We start from the raw sequence: 19426 nt of genomic DNA on the forward strand, positions 1-19426 counted from the left end.
ATGACCCAATGGAAGTACATCTCAACACTGAATTGTACTGATTTATCAACACTTACCAAGTGCTTTATTAGCAGCACAGCTTTAGTTTTATTCACCCTAATTCTCTGTTTAAACAGGACAGTCATAATAACAAAAGGACAAAATTGCTGAAATAAACACAAAAATCTTTGGAATTAGAACAACATTTTAAAAATAGGTTAATGAAGCTGGTTTGGGTGATTTATAGTCTGTGCTGGATTTAAAAGTGTCTATTTTTTTTCCCCATTTTAAAAGGGATGAAGTGTCATGGGCTGAAATTCAGCAGATATCTTCTCAGGGTGAACTGCAAGGATGGGAATGGGTGGGGAAGAAGGCCAAGCCCTTTCCTTATTCCCTTGCAAATCTGAACATCAGCAAGGCACAGCTCCACCTCCTGCTTCCTGAAGGATTGTGCAGAGATGTCCCTTGAGCTCCTAAGGAAGCAGCCTTGCTCCCACCATATCTGTACATGCCATGAATTACCCATTTTAGGTGGGAGGCACATGTGTTTCTACAGGCAATTACAGCATGTTCTGGGGACTATCTTCTCTTGTTTCTTATCTGCCATTTTCTGGGATTGTTTCTTTGACTTTCTGTTACTTTATTTCTTCTTCTCTTCTTTGTAGTTGTCAAATGAATTATATTAAATCTTCGTTGATGCTCAGGAAAAAAATATTGTGTGAGTCAATGCAGTTAGTATTAATATAACCAGGTTCTTTACAAAAAGGGTTCAGCTCTGTTAATAGGAGGAACTATACCGCAGTGGGGTTTCCTGTACATCTGCCCTAAAGTGGAGCACATCTCTACTGAGTGAGGAAAGTGCAACACAGGAAGCTTTCAGGGAAGACCTGTAATATGGAGTARCAAAAATGTCCAAATGAATGCACAAGAATCCCTTTTTCTCTCTACTATCTTCATTARCTGCCATGTTATCCAAGCTGTCTTGGGGGACTGCCCTGAGAGCCTGGGTACAATGAGAAGAAAGAATAGTTTATCAAGCTGTCTTTATTACATAGTATAAATAACACACACCAGATTTCATTTGAAAAGTGTCAAAAGTGAATTTTTAATTGTGTGACACCATTTGTTTGGCTGGAACACACCCCACGAAACATGCATAACAGTGTATAACATGCACAAACCATGCAGTCTTTTTTCTGTTTTAAGGTGATTAGAGTACTTTTGGTAAGCTTTACCTAGTGTTTGAAATCACAATTCCACAGAATATTTTTATTTCATAAAATATTAGAAGCATTACATCTGAGATCTACTATTTCAATGTCAGATGATGTTATTGCTACATGTCCCTTCTCTGTCTACAAGACTGTTGTGAAGCTTTGTCGGTTAATCACTCTTCCGCTAGTGCAATTCGAAAGAATTTTGTTAGTCAGTATTGAGCTATGCTGATTCACACTTACTGAAGATCTAGTCCAAGGTTCATAAAGCACATTGAAGTAAGAGATAACAAGTACTACAGAAATACAAAGTATTATATCAGTGTGATAAACAGATGAAAAGTGGCTTTGATTACTACTGATTAAAAAAAAGTACAATAAATCTGTTTGAAAGAAAATTTTAGGCACATTATAACTTTAATCAGCCATGACTTCTTTTTTTTTTTTCTAGTGTCAGTTCTGTATTTTGTTATACATAGTAAAATATCATGCTTAATGCAACTTCATCCTTCCACCCCAGATTCACAATACTCAAACAGGTGGTCTTGGAATTAGAATTGCTAGATAGGCATGAATAATTTTTTTAATTTAAGAGCCTGAGGCAAAAGCATTTTATAACTGTTTTGGTTTAAGGAGAAACTATTTGAAATGCGATGCTATATATACTTTCAAAATGCTTGGTCAGAAAAGCCCACTTTGTCATGTTTGGTTTGGAAGGAAAAAAAAGATGCACTATGCATTACAAACTTGATTGATGTTTCTACATGCTATCACGATACGAATAATTACTAAGAGAAAGGTGTCAGTGGACACAGATGGTAGACTCTTGCAGCCTTGAGGCCAGGCTATTCTTTCAACTTTCACTGCAGTAGAATACCTGGGAATTTACTTTAGTTTGGGAACCTCAGCCAGGGAGCTTGGGAGCCAAATCAGGAACGATGTGTATTTGAACTGGCAGACAGTGAATGACTGGCACTGAGCATAAGTAGTCCATGTTGTGAAGCTTTAAGGTGCCATTAGTTTTGAAAAAGTACTTCCTGTCAGTATTCCTGAAACACGAACTTTCTGAGGCATAGAGGCCTGTCTTTTTGAATATTCTTGAATAAAGCATAAGGTAATCCCTCTTGTAGGCATTATGCATGTGCATCCCACGGTGAAAAATGTGTGTCCTTGGGCTCGGTGGGACAAATTCTTCCCTTGGTTACATGAGAGAAATGCAGAGTAAAGTCATAGCTGTTGCTGAGTTTTTTCAGTGATGCAAATGAAAGCTGAATTAATCCCACTGCCTATATCTGGTATTTTGCATAGAAACGCTCACTGTGCTGAAACATACCCACATTTGCAAGAATGTGTATGTGTAGTGTACATTTCCAATTTTAATTTTTGAGCCATGCGTAAGAGACTCCAGGGAACAGTGTGTACTGTCAGCAGAAGTTATCTTTTTGATGAATCAGACACATTGTTTGTACCCCTGCGTTTGATAGACGTGTTGTAATAAGGTCCTGAACTGCTTACTGTGTCTTTATGTACCTTCCCTCTCAGCAGTTGTAACTATTGTGCTGCTTGACCTATATTAATGGTACTACAAACAACAAGTTTAACCATTAACTTGTGAGCCCTGTTTAAATGGATTTTGCCAAGAGATGAGAACTGAAGATTTAAGGAGGTAAAAATTAGAAAGAGGACTAGCCAATGTGAAGTTTTTCAGTGCTTACTGAACTGTCATGATTACAAAGAACTTCCAAGACCCAAGAATAAAACCTAACATTATAGTATTACAATTTGAGCAACTAGTGCCATTCAAGGTATGGACAAGTGGCATCTTATTTTTTTTTATTCATTAATAACTTGTGTATGTTATCTGTTTGGTTATTCCAATGAGGCTTGCTGTGTAATCTATATCCACACATACAACTGTAGCAAGAACAGGCTGAGAGGGGTACCCCAAAGCGGGGTAAATATTACTTACTGCTGGTGCCTGGGAAAAGGGGGCATAGGTTCACAGTAATGTTTGAAGAGATAGTGAAAGCTAGAAGGAGTCCAAGTGAAAGGAGGCAGTGCCAGAGGAGTAGTGCTTTAGGCACAGAAATAGCTTTTCCTCTAAAAGCTCAAATCAAAGAGCAGTGGATTTAGCTTGATTTAATTGGACTAATTTCAGGAACTGAAGTTCTGCTCACAGAACTTGAATTTTAGGCCGTTTAGGAAAAGGCAAAACTTTCATTTCTTATACATGACTATGTTATCTCAGAATAAATAACTGTGTGACTGATGATTCATGGTAGCTGGTCCCGTATGCACACAAAGCCAACAGCAAATGTGCGATGGTTCAAGATCCGACGTGATTTGTTCCTTCATGGAAAAGAGATTCTATCTCTCTCAGTTCATTGATATTGGTATTTTTGACTGAGGTCATTAAAGGGTGAGCACGCAAAGCTGAAAAGAGTGGAGGGCTCTGGGACATYCTGCCAAAATCTTTTGTCTTCACTGATACAGCTGCCTCATCTTATGCACCTAGGCATTTAAATATGCTGCTGTTTTCCTTTGGTTATCATATCTCTTTCTGCTAGGATTTCACCACTCTGGCTATACAGGAGACATGTAGGCATCTTGTGCAATCGAACAGTGTGCATGTGTGTGTGTCCTGCTGGGTCCTGATAATTGACAGTGCCAGAAATATGTGCTTTAGCTAAAAGTAGCAGTTGATATTTGTAGGTGCAGATATCTATGGTTCGTTCTCTACAGCTGAACTATTCTGCAGCATTTTTACAGCTCTCAGTCTGCTGTGAATTGAGCATTAGATAGCAATGTGCACATAATCAAAACTGAGAATCTAAATGAAAATCCCTCACGGTCATCTCAGAGACTCCTGTGAGGCTGTCACTGAAGGGCAGAATTACCCATCTTACTCTAAACCCAGCAAAACATGGTGTTTGAATGCTTCCTCTAGAGATGTGTGGTTCTTGTGCATTGGTCCTTCTTCCAATGAAGTTAAACGAGGAGGAACAGAACTTTATCTTCCTTGTCACTGACCTAGTTTGGTTGAAACAGATAAATGGAAACAAATCTTTGTCATCCCTGATCTCAAGAGTTGTTAATTGAGTAATATTTTTCTATTGACTTTTAATATTTTTGGGGCCTTGTTTTGAGGATTGCAGACAGCTTGTTAAACATCTAATTAAATCACTAAAAGCTTTGTAATAGGAAGGGAAACAATGAACAGGATTGTCAACATTTTAGTGACATGTAAGCTAAGTAAGTCAGTGAGAGAAGCCCAGGATTCAGGCTACCAAGACTTCTCGGAGCAGTGGGTTTCGTTGTCTACCTTAGATTTCTAACGAAAGAGACACACAAAGCAACCCCGACTAGGAAGTGAGCTCAATGAGAGTCAATGGAGGGGATGGGAGCAGGGAGAAACTTTGGTAAAGGCTTATTGGSATCAAACAGAAATGCAACTGTGGGCCAACAGAATTGTTCTTGTCTCTAGGCTTCTGTCGTGGCACTTTTCTCTCCTCTGATGGCAGTGATTCCTAATGCAGATTTGCATTTAAGCTAGTTAAACCGGTAAAAGCCTAAGTATAGATATTTACTAAGGGTTATCTCTGCTTCATTAGTTTAATTTATTCCAGAAATTCTACAGAAGCAAGTTAAGATGGGGGAAATCTGGCTTAAATTAAAGTGTGTCCATACACAAAGCTGCATTGATTTTCTTAATCTGGATTAGCAGGCAGACTTGTGTTTAACTCAGAGCAGGCCAGGCCTCCATGGCTCTTCTCTTTTCTTGTCTCCATCTATCCCTTCAACTCACTAAACAGCTATGTTCAGAACGAGATCACAACACAGTGATTTCATTCTGAACATTAACTTTTGTTCTAGCAGCTGTGCTGGCTGGCACCCATGCAGGGAAATTTAGCATTTTCCACTGTATTGGTACAGCAGTATGATTTTATTTTGCTCTGAGACTAATGGGCACATTCCGGCTTGTAATCATCAGAGGGCCTGGCAGATGAGCTTTTGAGATGCTTRCTTGTTTGTAACTCTGGTGAATAGCTCCCTACAGTTCTGGGTATTCAAACTAACTGGCAAGTCATTAGATTTTTCTCCTAGTGCATGTAGCTAGGAAAATTTGTGAACTTACTAGTTCGAATATCCTTGTTCAGGTATTCACGTGCTAGCCTGACAGGAAAGGAGAAATCTGAACTTTAAAGAACTTAAAATATCTGCCACTTTCTTGTCAGTTTTCAGAAATGTGAAAAATGGAAAATTTCATCACAGAATGTGACCTGTACACATATGGGCAACACAGGTTAAACTAAAGCAGCAAATCTAACTCCATGCCTTGTTATAGTCTGCAAAATGGTTATCTGTATTCTGTGACCTGAGGACAACAAACCAACACAACAGAGCACAATTCTGTTGTTGCTTTTTGCTCTTTAAGTCATGCTCTCTGTCCTATATTATTGCAGCAGTCGTCATGATGGAACAGCATCTTTTAGTATCTTGATACTTACTTTCTGTGCTAAAAGGTTAGCATGAGCTGTCCTGAGAGAATTTTGTCTCATATCAGAGCTATAAACCTTATCTCAGTAAATAGAATAAAGCTGGCTAATGATCACCAACTTTATTTTCTTTTCTTTCAGAGGAAAGGTTTGAAAAGGTAGTCATTTCTTTCAACAATACGAAAAGCGTCTTAGAGAAAATAGTCTTCGATACATATCAGTAAAGATAAGTAGCCTTTCTTAGGCTACTTATCGCTCCTATTCTCATGTGGAGAGTGTGTAGTGTGTGTAGCTAGCTAGATGGAAAGATGTGTTTCTGAGCATTTTTATCTCAAGTCCATGCTGCTCTTACATATGAGACCTCGTATGGAATTCAGTGGAAATCTTGCATGTCTTAGGACTTTGATTTTATTTTTTTATTAAAGACATCTCAGAGGAGACAGACAAGCTCATTGGTAGAACCACTGGGCAGAAATGGAAACAACTTGCGTTTACTATGTGGCCCTCCTGAAATGGAGCGTTGCCAGCTGGAGGCAAACGTATGTATGAACAAGATTGCAGCTGGGAGGGCAATTTAAATTCCTTAAAAGCAGCTAGGTGGTGCTCGTATTTATTGTGTACTATGTGCGAGGTAAAGCCCAGGAGCAGGGAAATCTGTTGCGGAATGTTAAGAGAAGAATCATGATGAAACGCATGTTTGCAAAAGAAGAGCATTTTAAATTAGTGGTAGCCCGAAGTGACTGAGCATGAAATCCAGGTGTAGTGAGACACCTTGGGATTCCCATGTGCACATACCAAGGACAGATAGATTGAAAAAGCTGTGCAGAAGCAGAAATTCTCTATTTGTCCCCAAAAGACTGAAGTATAATGTCAATGATTCACTGAAAATTGGGGTTTTCTTCAACTCAGTATTTTTAGACTTAATGTCATTTGAATTGACACACAGAAGCAGGCCTTTCATCCCAAGAAGCTTTTCCACAGCCTCACTTAATTGCTTTATCTCCGAGCTTTTCAGTGCTCACTTTCCCTCTTCTCACTTGCTCCTGCACAGTCACTTTTTACATAAGTTTCGGCTACACTATTCACTCCAGGGATCTTATTTGGCAGTTTATTCCAAGGATACACTAGTCTCTACATGAAATAGTTCTGCTTCATTTGTTTCCATGTGTTTGTATTTTATTCTTTATGTACTCTGCAGTTGAGCACACAGGTTATCAAAAGCTGTTCTATTAAATTATGTGTTAATCAGAAGAATATGTTTACAGTGTGTGTGTTTAATGGCATAGTGTTACAAACATCGCATAGTATGAGGACAGTAGCTCTATAATGAGTATATTATTATGAGATGAAAAACCTGAACTACTCAAGATTTGGAACTGCATAAAATAATAGAGGTTTGGATAGATCAACCTCAAGAGTTTACAAACTRTAAAATGTACTCTGCAGATGTGTTCCTCACCATCTTTACTTGGGAAAACACCTTGGATTCAGGGGGAGGCTTTGCCTATGTAAGGGTTATAGGACTGGAGCTCAGTTGCAGCACTGTAGTACTGCACACAGCAGCTGTGCCAAATTATGTATTTTAGGACAATTTGAATGTTCTTTTACTTTTATAATTGTTGATATTTGAAGGATTTTAATTAGTGCTTTTCTTCGCAAAGCAATCAGCATAACATTAAAGAGGTACTGAGAGCAGACAATGAATCTTACATGACCAAATGTTGCAAACCTCTGAGAAACAAAACAATTAAACTGTTCTTAGTCTGCTCCTGGTGGCAGATTCATGAGAGGGTTCAGAAGAGTAGAGCCCTTTTTGTTTGCAAGCTGCATCAGGGGATGCAGAGATCTGTGTCTGCCTCTACTGTCCTATTTAGTGTTTCTGGTTGTGTATAAAAAGCAACATCTAGGCATCCAAACCAATCCATATCCCTGTTCTGCTAGCTACTCATCAAATACACAGGCAATAGCAATATTTGTTCAGAGAAATTTATGCGCTCAAGAGACAAAAATGGAAGAAACAAAGTGTTGTATTCCTTTAGTTTTTAGATGGGGGTTAGGTACAAAGTGATTAAGTATTTTACCAAGTTCAAACAAGAAAGAGATGGAAAGATGGCTTGGTTCTTCTGATTCTAGCCTGACATCTTCATCTACAAGACCAACTTTGGCTTCAGAAAATGGCTGTCTTCAGAACAAATGCCACTTTATTTTGTAGCTCAGCTCTTTCTTTGCCTTTTAAATAAGATTCTTGCAGACTGCGTAATTTGAATTTATCACAAGCATTATTTTTGTGTCACAGCTGTTCCCCTTAGGGTATTTGGTCTGAAGTTCCTGGTCTTGGTTGTCCATGATGTTAAGCTACTGGAGTAGATTGCTTCCTGGTCATTCCAGTATTCCTATAAAATACACAATCTCTCAAAACACCTTAGTTAGCATGACTTATTCTTTTGAGGGAGAAGATGAGAAATTAAATGCTGTTAGTATGGTAGCTACTTTGCAGATGCTACATTTAACTGGTCAACTCTACCCTAGAGTAGTGTAGATCCTGAATGTCTCTATCTTACATATTGACTGGTTACATTGACAGGCTCTGGTCAGTGCAGTCAGGCTTCCCCAGTCCAGGACTACTCATGACTTCATTTCTTGAGTTACCAGCTCTAGCACTTGTCTTCGAGCTGTGCTCATGGAAAATTGATGCAATGTCCCTTGGTGGAGGTGATGTGGGAACTGTGCACCAAGCCTTACATAGTTGTTCTGTTTTAGATTACCCTGTTCTAGTCATATTGGGTTTCCTAGTTGGGGAACTGCAGCTGGACCATAGGTTTTGAGGACTGAGGACTTGGGTTTTACTCAAATCAAAAGAAATCTTAGCTTCTGTGATGTTGCATGGGACCAATATCCTGGGACCATCAAATTGCCCATAGCCATCAGAGAAAGGTCTCCCCAGAAAAATTTGAGGAAGCTAAAAATAACAGCTTTTAGTTGAGAGTAGTCCTGAGTTGTCCCAGTGGTTCAGACATGGGGAGTTGGTAAAGGTGTCTGGAAAGCTTCCCTTTATTTTGGCAAACATTATTTTGCTGCTTCCACCCAAAAGTCTCATCTTCAGGAACACAGTCAGACCAGTTTGAAATGACTCTGTCATGACTCTTATTTAAAAGTGGCACCTCTCTTATTAAGAAAGACTTAATGGTGTTTTTTAATAAGGTTTTGAATATTTTATTCTTTTGGAAGTAGCCTGGACATGTTGTGTACAATGAAATGAGCCAAACTCCTCCTCTTCACAACAGCTGTGGTACGTGTGCAAGTGATTTTGCTGCTCTAAAAACAGGAAAAAAAACCTTGTGTTGCATCATTCTGGCTGGGAAGTGCTCAAAGTTATTGTGACAGGACTGTATTTTGAGCAATTGTTGGTGATTTGTTTTTTAGCACACAAAGAAAGTAATAAATCTGTCACCCTGAAAAATCAGGTTGTGACCTAAAGGAAGGAGCAAATTGTGGCTTTAGGTAAAAAAGAGTGACCTGTCTCTGAGGGTCATTTATCATTATAACAAAATTGCTGGTGCTCTCCTAGCTGACCAGGAAGAAAGGCTGCGGTAAGCAGAATCAAGGGATGCAAGCATCCGAATATTTTTAACTGATCAATATTTTCAGGATTTACAAGCAGCCAAAAACCTGTCAGCATGCAGAGTAAGTGCACTGTGCATCTGTTCTAAGACAGAAAACAARAGAGAATAGGTTTAATTAGGCAATTAAAAATAAAATTTATTTTAGGCTTAGAATAAATACTACACTTAAAACTGTGTCTCACTGCAGATGCCTTTACCACCCTGTATACCTTGTACAGTGGTACAGAAAATGGGAATCAAAACAAACTCCCAAGAAGGCTGGAAACAATTAAATAAGCAACAACATAAAAAAATCTCTTCAAGGTGTTATTAACATTACTTTCTACAAATGCATGTGGCACATGCAGAATGTCTCAGGAAATTGTCTCAGAATTCACTTGGGATACACAGTTTCATTGTTTGAAAGTAACTAATACTCCCAAACTGTTTCTGATTTAAAAAAAAAATCAAAACCAAAAAACATCCTTCTTCCCACACCATCATATATTCTACATTAGCCTATATGTAAGTAGTGTATATATATCTTATTAAAAGGGAATAGCAGAACAAGTTGAATGTCCCAACTGAGGCTGACAGATTGCATCCATTGGAAAGGATACATTCAGTCAGTTAAAGTCTGACTTGTGGCATATCAATTAACCATGTTTTGAAATAAAAGATTGAAAAGATGAAGGTTTTTTTTAATATCATAACTGCATTAACTACATTAACTATAAAATCTCATTCAGAATTAAAAAAAAAAATCACAATTAAAAATACTTCCAGTTAATTTTCAAAAATACTTTCCTTTGTTTCCTAGTTACAAATTTTCACTTTAATCTGTTTTTTTATAGAGTTCACAAAGACATAATGAAAGAAGAGTGGTGGGGGGGGGGTGAAAAAAAACAATTGCCTGTACAGCAATTTCCAAGCCAATTGCTAGTTTCAGTTGATTGCCTCAGTGCAGGAGTGTCTGATCAGAGTAGAAGATCCAGTGCTAAAACCAGTTCTAAAATATGAGTCTAGAAACGCATTTATGATTCAGGCCATCACCTATTGTTAGGTATTACCAGTATTATGCTATATTAGGAATGCTTAACAAAGCTATTTTAATACAGTTTGCAAGGACATTTAAATATACAAAGACTGGCAAAGTACTCTACATTTTCAACATATTGTAGATGACATTAAGATAACAATCATGTGAAAGATAAAATAGTAACTTATAAACTGTTTTTAAGTGCATATTGTTAATACTGTATTCATTGTGGCTTTATTCAGGAAATCATTTTAGCATGATTTTAAGCATAAATGTAAATCCCATTGATTTATTCAGACTCTACTGCATGGCAAAGAAGATATCTGCATAATTGTTTCCTGAATTGGGGTCCATGTGCTGAAATCTCTGATCTAGTACTATACCAAAGTGCCCTGGCAGATTTTACCACTCCAGAAGACCAGGAAGGAGAGGACTGAGAGGACCGAACTGAAGTTTTGTGATTCCGTACTTGAAGGATTAGGCTCTTTTTCCAGCAGTTCTTCCACTTTGAGGAGTCAATTGAGTTAGCCTGGAAAATACCCAAATTTGTCATTATATAGAAGCATTTTAACTTCCTGAGAATACCCTGAAAGTGATCCTTCTCCTGACAGTATGACTTTTCCACTTCCAATTTAGAAAAAAAAAGGAAATGAAAAGGTTCTATCCCAAATATTTTTGTCTCAAATATTTTTTGGTAACTTTTGACTTTAAGGTTTAATATTAATTTTTGTGAGAGTATGCATCTGTGTGCATTTGCTTTTGTGCTCAGGAATGCTTTTTATTGTATTTGAACCATTTTTTCCCCTAAATTGCTACATATCCATAAAATAAACTATAGTATTCTCTATGCCAAATTTGCATTCAGTGAAAAACTGACTTAACTCTTTTTCACCTGAGACTCAGCTCTGTCAGAAAAGAATAGGTCTAGTAATACTGCGTTATTAGCTGAGTTCCGATTTCCAGGAAAGCTTTAATCTATTCAATTACAATATGTACTTATTTTGGGGGCTCTTTGTTTTCATTCAACCCACTATCAAAGTTAAGTTTCCAAAGGTGTCTTCTAGCATTTTACTTGTAAATTCTAATTTTTGAATGTAGAATAATTAACTCTCAAACGTAGATGCGCAGAAGAAAAATGCACAGAAAGTATGGAAAATCCTGGCCAAAGTTAAATAGGCAGGAGATACTTGAAAGCTATTTTCTAAATCTGGTCCTAATATTTGCATATGTGATTCAACATATGGCTACAGATTAGTAAAGAAGTAAATGTGTAGGTTAGGTTTCTTGTGTCAAGGTAACCACATAAAATATGTGGACTTAGTTTGCTTRTGGTATCTTCAAGTGTAACCAGTATCACCTTAGAAAATGTGAGTATAGTTTTTGTATGTGAACTAGGTCATTGTATTTTTCATTGWGGTTTGGGACTAGGCCACTGGGTGTGAAGGGTTGGGTCCACTGCTCAGCAAAATCAAGAGGGGGCTCTCCTCCCCTCTCGGAGCTAACACTGCACCGAACCAAAGGGAAGCTATGTGACACAGTAATTTAAAGAGACTGCTGGAAAAAATGCTACTTGTGGAACCATGAAAGCAAAAGAAACCTTGAATAAAAATTTCACTGCAGAACAAAAATGAAGTTCTAGTCCCTTCGGTGTAAGCTGTTGTGTGGAAGAACAAAACTCCTGAAGGATGGAGTCTTGTAAAAGTGTCTCTCTTGTTATCTTACTCCCCTTGCTAGCAGTAATTCAAGTTTCTTTCTYCCTGTGCCTCCAGATGCCTAATAGTCCCCGGCTCTGGCAAGGCAAAGTGGGGCAGGCAGGCTGGCTGCCATGCAGGTTTCATAGCCAAGCTCTCCATACCTTTAGCCTGTGGGACCACGAGTGCATGTTTTCTTCTCTCGTTTGATACTGATTGAAAGGAACCTCATTGTCTTTCAGATTTTCAATGCTCTTTCAAATTTGGTTGAAACTAACTTGTATTTAAGAATTAAAATTTATTGGAGGAAGACTGACAGAAAGATGGGAAGAAAGCAAGGAGACAGGTCTAAAATTGTGACATATAGTTATTCTTTTTGAAACTGATGTATTTTATTCCTGTGTTGAAAGGATAGTTTCTCTTCCTAGTACCTTGACATTTTATTATTTTAATCACTTAAAAATTTTTTTTAAAGTTTATTTTATATGTGGGGAGGAAAAAGCAGATTACAACACTGAAGTAAGGTACAAGTAGAAAATAAAACAGAGAGACACTTGCATGTTTGTAAGGTATTCCACCATAAACGCACCTATCTTTTCAGTAATTTTTCCAATGGATTTGAGGAAGGTTTGTCTGGAAATGTGACATGAGACCCTCTAAGAAATACTAATATTGTTCTGTCTGTGAGGTGCAGTTTGTATTCATTTTAGTAAAGGTCTATTGTACTTAGGTCTGACTCAAGTATTCCCTTAAGAATGAAGTTTACATTTTAGAAAGTGCTGAGAGACTGAATTTACCATGCAGTTATAGCAAGTTGTAGACAGCAACTGAAGGAGATATATTGTTACACATTGAAACTTAGGACACTTCTAATTTTTATATGAGTATAAAACTTGATGCAGAAGCCTCTTTTCAGTTAACAGAGYATACTGCACTCTTTGGCTTGTTCATCCCTAAGAATTATAGCTGAGATTGAGGAGGCATAAAATATAGGATTTATGAATGGAGAGAGCATGTACAACTTTGTATAATCCTGGGTTAAAACTTTTTTGACTTTAAATTATTTTCAAATGTGTGGATATTCCTTCCTTCCCAATATAAATAAGTTATAACAACGCTATTAAATCTCAATAAAAATGCTAATTGTAAAGACACCTTGTTAAAATTTATCTGGATAAAATGTCAAGAATTTTGATCAGTGTCCTGTTAGTACAGAAACCACTTAATGATGTCTATAACAAGACTACKGTTATTTTGCTCATACTTATTAACCAAATTCTAAAGTGCAATGTGTTTGCCTTGCATCTTCTTTTTATGCCTGATAGTAGCCATACATATTACTAACCAGTTCCTTTTTACTGTATTATTTTTAAGAACTTCCTGATTCAGATGTGAAGTATTATTAGGACAAGGGTGGCAGGTTTTGTCTGGCCAAGTTATTTTCTTGCTATTTTTAGAAACAAATATGCTTGTACTGTGCACCATAGAYTGGCACTTAGATGAGGTTGGGGTATGCAGCTAATCAATCATATCTAGATAATAGACATCAGTGATATTGCTTTGCAAGGTTTACCCTCTTTGATTTATGCTAGAGGGTTGCTTTTTTTATGGGACCTTTAGAATATTTGTGACTGAATAATGTTTTTATGACTGAGCCACAAAGACAAAGCCATTATTTCTTTTAAAGCTGTCAATCAACAGTTTGATTAAATTTGTACATATTTCGAGTGTGTTCAGGCTGGATGCCATCAAACAGAGTAAGTGCAATGAACAAAAGATGCTTTTAAAGCAATAGTGATACTGACCTGAATTGCTATTGACCATCACCTTGTAGAACCATTTACAACAGGGGGATGTAAAATACAATCAAGTCAAAATGGTAGCATTTAACAGACAGTCTGTACTAATTTTGCTTGAAAAAAATCTGCATAAAGTTCAGGACAGTGGAGATTCAAGCCGCTGTCCTTTAAGCATCAAGCAATATTCACCTAAGATATTTCAATTAATTTTTAGCCTGCTTCATTAGTTCTGAAGTGCTTAAAATCTTTACTATAACTCAGTTTCAATGAAAATGTAGTAAAAAGGAATGCACACCCACACTGGTATACTGACACTTGGCTATCTTCACACATTGGTATTCTAGCTTGTAAGCTTGGGCAGCCCCCACCGGGAGGTTGGTGAGAAGGCAGAGCCAGGCTCTTGCTGAGGTGCACAGCAGGAACCCAAGAGGCAATGGTCATAAAGTGAAACAGGGGAAGTTCAGACTGGATATAAGGTAAGGGAGAAATTCACTATGAGGGTAATGAAGCAATGGAGCAGGTTTATGGGGGAGGCTGTGCAATCTCCATTCTGGGAGGTTTTCAAGACCCAGATGAAAAAAGCCCTGAGCAACCTGGTCTGGATTCACTACTAAGCCTGTTTTGAGCAGGATGCTGGACTAGAGACCTCCTGAGATCCCTTCCAACCTGACAGATTCTGCAACTTTGTTTCCTTTACAAGAGTAGGTGTTGAGTATGTCCTGGTAAATATGACCGAGATTTTCAGAACTGTCCAGAGAATCTGGTTCCCCAGAGGACTTTTCAGATGCATGCAGAAGAGTTTGGAGCCTTACTGCTTTCAGAGGCAACTAGATACCTAGAGCTGTGTCCTGGAAAATCTGTTTTTACCACTAGTCTCATTTGTCTGAATGCTTTTAGTTATTTTAGCAAATGCATAAGAACACCCCTGGAGCAGGTACTCTGCCATTTGATGGCAGTGTAGAACATAAAGCAACTAACAGGCCAGTTGCAGTAAGAGTTGGCCAGACCTGTAGAAAATTAGACTTTTGGGTGAGTGATTAGTGCATGATGCGTGTGGGCCTGGGGAAGATGTGCTCAAGTTCCCTTTAACTAGAGTTTGGACTGATGAGACTTGACTACACTGATAAGATAAAAATGAGACATTACAACTGAAGCAATGGAGGCTCTTTAGCCTGTAGCTTACAGTCAAAATTAAGTAAATGCCATTTTAACTATATCCTTGAGGAAAACTGCAGTGTAAAGTGAAGAGAACTACATGTTCTTCAATGCTATGCGGAGGAGGCATCATAATGAAAAAATTTATCTAACTGTTTGTAAACTAGTGTTTTGTCTGGAATCTGCCGGTGGACAAGCTATGCTGATGCCCTTCTGTTGTTTGGATTGGTCACTCTGGTCCTCTGTACTATTGCTTGATTCAGCTCCAAAGCATCCTTCCTAACCAAGACATTTTTAGTTAAAAGCTGATATAATTCTGATATTTTGGTAAAAAAGGCTGATAATGTTCAGTAAAATAAATTTCAGCCTTACTGTGCTTGGCTTTACACAAGTCTGATTACAAAACATTTGCAGCAGAGCATGGCCAGGCAGGGCAGTGGAAAGGAACAGCATCCTAATTCCCTGAAGAAGAGTCTATATCAGTAATGCTGCATACTTCCTTTTTAAAACCATTGCATTTTAACACATGAATTAGTATTTCCTCCTGCTGTCTCAAACTGCGTATTCCTGTGTTCAGGACTCTCAAGTCCTAGCGCCACATTGGGGAAGAGCCTTCTAAAAAAGATAGTCTTGTATTGTAAAAATGTGATTTGTTCTAATTTCTATTTTCCTCTCACTTGTTGTTATGCAGTCTTGTATTGTAAAAATGTGATTTGTTCTAATTTCTATTTTCCTCTCACTTGTTGTTATGCTACATGGAAGGGAGATTATACAGAAGGCAACAAGACGAGTGTTATTTTAGGGTTATGGAAATAAATGTAATAATTAATCTGAAATAAAAGATTGCAAAGAAACAATATCACAATATAGCAAAGAACAATGCTGACAGTCCTACTGGAACTGGATCTCAGCAGCTCTGCTCTGAGATGTGACACATGTATAGTGATAATCAAAAAGGAGAGACTTACTATAGGAGCGACCAGTATGATGAGATATGCCTGTGCAAGACTGCAGCAAAATTTTAACAGGAAGAGCATGGGGAACTAGAGAAAGCAGTTCTAAAAGCTAGAAATACTATTACAGTTTAACTTGCCCCAAGCCCCTCAAGGCAGCTTTTAAGGAGCAATAATAAATATAATAGATATGAAGACCATTACCAAAAATGCAAGTAGTAGAATACCAGCTTGTATTAATGTGATACTTGTCACTATAGAGGGCTCATGATAAAGCAGTATACTAACTTCGGAAGAGGGTATGGATCCACCTTTAATGTGTTGCCTCATTACAATGATTAATAATCAATGCCTTGTGACGCACCTAGTACCCCTAAATGGTGTCTAATTTTCAGTGGAGCTAAGTGCTACTATCTCTTCACTGAAGGTTGCATATGGTGGGCAACATATGGTGAGAACGGATGCTCAGTAATTTGAAAATCATGTATAGGGCTCAGCAATACCTAAAATTTGCCAAAGGCGATGTGCTGGAATATCTAATATCCTAGAACATTTTTATCTTTGTTGAATCCTTCTCATGCCTGTCTTTCATGTACCCTTTCAGGAGATTTTTAGCACTCTTATTGCAGAATAAGTATGTACATATAAAGTGATGTCCCCAAATGGTTACTGTAGTACACTTTCAAGAGGCAAACCGCAGGTGTCTAGTTTAGGGATCAGTTCTTCAAGAACGGGTATGTTTCAAACTTCCCCTCCTAGCTTGCAGAATTCTTGCTGAAGCCCAGCTTTCATTATTTTCCACATCACTATGTCATCTTGCATGTCTCTAGCTATAAATGCTGCTAATTCATGGGTTTTCTTSAGTGAAAGTGTATTGTTTCTGGATTACTTTGGGTGCCATGGCACATCAGCTGCAAGAAGATACAACCAGAAGCACCTGGGTGACCATCTGTAGTTTTCCAGCTTAATGCATTAATTGTGGACAACGTCACAGAGCACACACAGATGAGTGTGATGGGCTGGGAAAACCAAATGAGCAGCAAATGTGTCTCAAAACTTAAGCCCTCACTGAGCTCATGCAGGGCTTACCACTTTCAAAAATATCAACAAGGATTGCTTGGCATCCTAAAATATACTTTCCACCTAGTTTATTACTGTGATCCCTTTAACCGAGTCCTGCGCTTTTTTGCCAAGCTGGCTTTATAGGCCAGTTAGTACAACAGTGAGGCAAATAATGTCAAAGGGCCTGGCAGCAGTTCATTAAACAGTTCTGTTCTTGATCTTTTATTACATTTTTTGTGTTTAAATAATCTCCTTCTCTCTTGATATGTGTGTGTTAGAGTGCACAAATAATATCCCTATAACCTTTTCTAGATTTTTGTCTCGGAGGTTTCTGTGCAGTCAGTGTTAATTTACATTGTAGTAGGTATTCTTTAGAAGTTGTTAGTGTGCTACAGGTAACGTATGTCTCTGAGCCCAACAGTGGACCCTGTGATTGTGGTCTCAAACCACCCTTGAACTCTATGAGCAAAGAGAAGAGAAAAGGTTTCCATGGCAAACAGCTTGCTGTAATGCTTCTCTCCTACTTTGCAGAAAACACTTTTTGGCTGGCCTGCAGCAGGAGCAGGGGTAGAACTAACTTTTCATGACTAACTCATCTGAATGAATTATTAACTAAATTAGCTAGAACCATTTACAACTTAACACCATTACACATACCTAAGGAGCAAATATTCCTCGGAGTAAGAGACGTTAAAGCAGACTTCTGCAAAACTTCTAATTCTCTTGTCGCTGGTGGACTGACACTAGAGCTAATGTGATGACATTGTCTTTGGGTACTTCTTTTATATCTTCAAAAGAGAAGTGAAGTGGGGTACAACTGCTGCCAAATGTTCTGTTATCCTTTTTCACAGGCCTGTGGGTGCCAAGTATCTCATTACTGCAGTGACAGGGAGCCGAGCATCCTTAGGTGCCATACTTTGTTGCACAAAGGACTTGACTCTGTAGGACCACTGGGTTTCCATATGAACTATAGAATCATGAACAAAACGAAACAAAGCAAAAACCTGGGTTATGTCATTTGTGTCAACAAGAAAAGAATGAAACCTGGATAGGTGAGTAAAAGTAATCTAGACATTTTGTTTCTTTCAGTGAGCAAGGAAGCTCTCTCTCTCTCTCTCTTTCTCTCTCTGTTGCAGAAGCGAATGGTGATAGGGACAACATTGTCCTCATAGTTAGTAACAATCAAGAATGTGAAAGGAGAATTAATTTAAAACATTTGCTAAATTATTTTTAAAAGCAAATGTATGCAACTTCCCCAGTGCCTATAAAAATCACATTGGTCTTGAATGGTTGCTTACCACTCTGGGTAGCTATAATAGGTAAAATAGTCTTTACTGAGCAGAAAAACACTTTCAACTTTAAAAAGCAGTAGATTATCATGACAAAACACATAGATATATCAGTCAAGCTTAAAGCTGGGTTAAGACAAATCTCTGAAAATCCTGAATAACTGTAGCTTTTGACTGTAAATCTATGCTTTTTTAGCAACTGCCATTTATTCCAAGTCATGATAAAATATTTTTCATGGCTGAATTAAATTAGATAGAAAAATAGAAACTTTGCTTGACTAATATTTGTACTCAGAGTCAAGTATAATATCAATAGCTGTTTTACTGACTCCCCGAATTACTGTGGTTTCTAGGTCATGTCACATACTGTTGTAATAAGGTGTGAAGTGTTTCAATGACTTGCTTAAGATAGTACAGTAATCCTATGGCAGAGYCCAAAATAAAACTCAAGTGTGGCTCCTGATCCAGTGACCTAGTCCTGGAAACGTGGCTGCTGTAGTCTCACTGAGCAAGCAGAAAGCCTTGGTAAAGCATGGAAGATAAGCAATCTTATGACAGAGTATTTACAAACCAAAAAACAAAACCAGAAAGTGGCACTGCCAGGCAAGAAGTCTCCTATTTTCCTTCTTAGCCCCAGTTCCAACTCCATTTTGACACGTCTGGTTTTATGACTGTGCTAATAATCAGCCCACTCTGGACATTTGTGGAAGAAAGTTTATTTCAGACTGGGGAACTCTTCTGTATCCAGAGCAATTTACTACAGAGAAGAAAYGTCAACGGAGATGAAAGTCGACTAATCTCCTGGCAGGCAGTTGGTAATGAACCTTTGAACCAAAATGGAAATGGTAGTAATGACTTGGCTAACCCTGGTGTGGGACCTGAGCTCTCATCGATTTGGAGAAGTTCTTCAGCCTTTTTGGTAATGGATCATTTTAGAAGTAATCAAGCCTATAGTATTATTGTTGACTAATTGTCAAAAATAACTCATGTCACAAGTTACTAGGGGAGAGGAAAACTGGAAAATTAGTTTTGGTGTGTGTGTGTGTGCATATCAACACATACAGAATATCTGAAACAATTTTATCTTAGTGATATGAGGAGCTACATTAATTAGAGGACTTTGTGAAGGAAAAGTCTGCAGAGTGCT

The sequence above is a fragment of the Apteryx rowi genome, unplaced genomic scaffold (assembly GCF_003343035.1).
Source record: "Apteryx rowi isolate R43461 unplaced genomic scaffold, aptRow1 scaffold_74, whole genome shotgun sequence".
In the NCBI taxonomy this organism is placed as follows: Eukaryota; Metazoa; Chordata; class Aves; order Apterygiformes; family Apterygidae; genus Apteryx; species Apteryx rowi.